This window comes from Nerophis lumbriciformis, linkage group LG23, assembly GCF_033978685.3.
Source record: "Nerophis lumbriciformis linkage group LG23, RoL_Nlum_v2.1, whole genome shotgun sequence".
Classification (NCBI taxonomy): Eukaryota; Metazoa; Chordata; class Actinopteri; order Syngnathiformes; family Syngnathidae; genus Nerophis; species Nerophis lumbriciformis.
The window spans coordinates 7,763,758-7,768,004 of NC_084570.2; the positions used below are offsets into that span (position 1 = coordinate 7,763,758).

Genomic DNA, 4,247 nt, shown 5'->3' on the forward strand with positions numbered 1-4,247 from the left:
TTGGGGAGGAGATCTTGCCCCAAGTGGAGGAGTTCAAGTACCTCTGAGTCTTGTTCACCAGTGAGGGAAGAGTGGATCGTGAAATCGACAGGCGGATCGGTGCGGCGTCTTCAGTAATGCGGACGCTGTATCGATCCGTTGTGGTGAAGAAGGAGCTGAGCCGGAAGGCAAAGCTCTCAATTTACCGGTCGATCTACGTTCCCATCCTCACCTATGGTCATGAGCTTTGGGTTATGACCGAAAGGACAAGATCACGGGTACAAGCGGCCGAAATGAGTTTCCTCTGCCGAGTGGCGGGGCTCTCCCTTAGAGATAGGGTGAGAAGCTCTGTCATCCGGGAGAAGATCAGAGTAAAGTCGCTGCTCCTCCACATCTGATCAGGATGCCACCCGAACGCCTCCCTAAGGAGGTGTTTCGGGCACGACCGACCGGTAGGAGGCCACGGGGAAGACCCAGAGCATGTTGGGAAGACTATGTCTCCCTGCTGGCCTGGGAACGCCTCAGGTTCCCCCAGGAGGATCTGGACGAAGTGGCTCAGGAGAGGGAAGTCTGGGCTTATTTACTTAGGCTGCTGTCCCCGCGACCCGACCTCGGATAAGTGGAAGAAGATGGATGGATGGATGGAATCATTTATTTATTTTGCTGTCTTGTGCCCTCTTTTTTTCTTCTTTTCATCCCCTAAATATACCTATTTAATACAGTAAAGTCAAATACAAACGGGGCAACAAGAGCAATAGAAGGGGAAAACAAATATTTCGACCAAAGTGTAGAGTTAAAAAAGAGTGGAGCTAGTATTGGTCTGAAAGAACTGGGGGAAAAAAATCAAAATCAAGCAGGAGGTAAAACATGACAATCAGGTCTAGAATCAAGAAAGCAAAACACAATATATTCCTATTACAGTACACAACTTGGGATTTACTATTTTATTTGCCACAAGCAACATATCAATTTAAATGAAGTGCAGGTTGTCCAAACAGTAATTTATTAAAGTATTTAATTTGCCAGCGCTGTCAAACATGTGCTACAGTGATAATTAATATATTTATTTAATAATGTTACGTTTTTGACATCATTAAAGTGCAAAGGAACACCTCCTTGTATGAACCTTTTGAATAATAAACCACAAACCAAATTAAAATATGCTTTGGCATACGAGCCTTGTCTTGTTTTATTATTCCATTGTGTGCCATTTTGTGCCCGGCAGCACAGCCATTATGGGCGAGCTGATCGCTCTCCAATGCTTGTTAGCTCAGCAACGCTGTCTTTACCTACAGTTTTTAAGTGTTTTTTTGGCCTTTTTATTGTTACACTCTTCTTTTGTCACGATCCGTGGCCCAGATCATGTTTTGCTATTTTCTGCTAGTTTTGGACTCCCATAGTTCCTGTTGTTGTTCACCCTTGAGTTTGTTTAGTTACTTATTATTTTCACCTGCCTCTGATTGGTGTTCGGGACGCTCACCTGTTTCCCAAGCACTAATCCGAGGCATTATTTAAGCCTGCCTTTGCCAGTCAGTCGGCCTGGCTTCTTTCTTTGCTTTTGCTACAGTTACGCGAGTATTCCTTGTCTTCTTGCCTATGCTAAGTGTTAGCCTTAGCTTCGAGTGCAATCGGCACATTTTTCCTCTGGCTTGTTTTCAGTTTTTGGTACTTGTTTGACTTACGACAAATAAACCATGTTCCTACCTGCACGTCCTGTCCGGAGTGTTCCGTCTGCATCCCGGGGGAACGACCCTTGCAGCAAGCTGCGACCCTTTGCACGTAACATCTTCAGGTTGGATCCCAAAAAAACATCAGAAAGGTTGTGTAGCAAAAAAGAAACAATCAAGATTTAATATCACAAAAAGCGAATGATAATAAAAGATGGTAATACTGGCGGGACATACCAGAATCACAAAACGAGCTAACTATGCTAAGAGGGGTAGTTAAAAGGGGTAAGAAACAAAAAAACAATGTCATTGGCGAGAGACAGCCAATAGTATGAAAAACCAGGAGTAAAGTACAAATTAACTAATTAGTAACAATGGGTGTGTTTACGTTACGGTCGCATTGTAATGAGACTCGTGCTATACGAGTTTAGCAAATCAAGAACTTAAACTGTCTTTAACTAAGCTGGACACGCACAGCATGCAGCAAGCAGTAAGCAAAGCGTGAACGTAACGGTCACAAAAAGCAAACAAACAACCTGTGCTGAGTGAACGGCGAGCCGGGTATAAAACGGGTGGTTGATTAGTGATGGCAGCAGGTGGAGACACTCATCAACAATGATGAACCAATGTGTGAGCTCAAGCGCTCCTAGCAACGAGGATGTGAACAAAGGATGGCAAGAAGGCTACAAATATCCCCAAACACAAAACCTAGGAAAATAACAACAAAAACATGACCAGGTTATTACAGAGTGGCCTCAAGGGAAGGCTTGGAGGACTGAGCTGAATACAACAAAATACAAAAAGCCTAAATACTACCAGATAAGAACAGAAGAAACAGGGAGAAGAGTTGGCGTGGATATAATGACAGGAACCTAAGGGAAAGATCCTGCAACTACAGGTGTGTCTGATCAGTCTAAGTAGGGTGGAGAATGATTACAATCAGGTGTGCTCAGTCACTGCCCCCTTCCCTTAAAAACCATGGCAACTAGAAAAAAGAGAGAAAAGCAGGGGAGAGCCATTGTGAGCAGAGGGCACAATAACTATACATGTAACATTTAGAGCTGGGGTGTCAAACTCACTTGAGCTCCGGGGCCGAATGGAGGAAAATATATTCCCAAGTGGGCTATGATGGTAAAATCATGGCATGATAACTTATAAATAAAGACAACTCCACGTTGTTTACTTTGGCCAAAAATAGAACGAGCGCATTCTGAAAATGTACAAACCACAAATAATCCTCTGGACAAAACACTTCAAGTTTGTTGAAAATTCTGAGGAAATTGGTGCAGCTTCAAATACACAATGGGTCCCATTCCTCTTTATTCCTAAGTGATTTCCTAAAAGGAGCCCATTCAAATTCATGACTTGTTCTTAAACGGCCAAATTGTTCCCACCTACTGTTCTTAAGTTGCTAAATGCCAAATGGCTAGCACGTGCGTGTCTATCATAATTTGCATATAAACATGCCCTTATTTAAAAAATATGCATATGTAAACACCCTTAATTCCGTAAATTTCATAGGTAAACACCCTTAATTCCCCATATAAGGGCACAATTCCGGCGGAAAAGCCGAACATCAAGCACACAAAGAAAACACAAACAGATTACAGAAGAGAAATTCGTATTATCCCGCGGGGGGAATACATAATGTCAAAACGTAAGTTTAAGAAAGGGGGGACAGCTGAGGTAGCCTGAAGCGTTCAAAAAAAAATTTGTCACTTCGGGCAAAACATGGTCGTGAAATATGCGCACAATGGGTCCCATTCCTCTTTTTTCCTAAGTGATTTCCTAAGAGGAGTCCATTTAAATTCATGACTTGTTCTTAAACGGCCAAATTGTTCCCACCTGCTGTTCTTAAGTTGCTAAATGCCAAATGGTTAGCACGTGCGTGTCTAACATAATTTGCATTTAAACACGCTTTATTTCCCCAATATGCATATGTAAACACCCTTGATTCCGTAAATTGCATAGGTAAACGCCCTTAATTCCCCATATAAGGGCACAATTCTGGCGGAAAAGCCGAACATCAAACACATGGAGAAAACACAAACAGATTACAGAAGAGAAATTGGTATTATCCCGCGGGGGGAATACATAATGTCAAAACGTACGTTTAAGAAAGGAGGGACAGCTGAGGTAACCTGAAGCGTTCAAATAAATATTCGTCACTTCGGGCAAAACATGGTTGTGAAATATGCGCTCCCTCCCCAAGGCACGATCTGCGGCATCTTGCAGTAGCAGCAAAAGCATTGCCATTGTGTGAGTTGAGTCTTTTAAGGAGTCAGCAATCACTAAATCAACACCCCGGTAATTGATGATAGTGTGTGTGTGTGTGTGTGTGTGTGTGTGTGTGTGTGTGTGTGTGTGTGTGTGTGTGTGTGTGTGTGTGTGTGTGTGTGTGTGCATGCGTGAGCGCGTGCACGCACACTGTATTATCGCTCATTTTGCTATATGTCTGTCTGTCTGTCTTATCTATATCTATCTATCTATGATATTAATTTAACATTAGACAATAGAAGTAAGGGAACTTGTCACACTTAAGAACAAATAGGCCACCCTAAGAGTGCTCTGGAGTACTCGTAGATTGTGTTCATGCCTACG

General features: G+C 42.8%; 1 long non-coding RNA gene across 1 annotated transcript; it reads right to left on the reverse strand.

Moving 5' to 3' along the window:
• Nucleotides 1-1,689: 1,689 nt before the first annotated feature.
• Nucleotides 1,690-2,498, reverse strand: LOC133622602 (uncharacterized). Its single transcript, XR_009817806.1, has 3 exons — nt 2,183-2,498; nt 1,884-1,909; nt 1,690-1,765 (listed from the first exon to the last, which is right to left on the reverse strand). It is a non-coding gene; the product is annotated as an uncharacterized lncRNA (long non-coding RNA).
• Nucleotides 2,499-4,247: the final 1,749 nt, after the last annotated feature.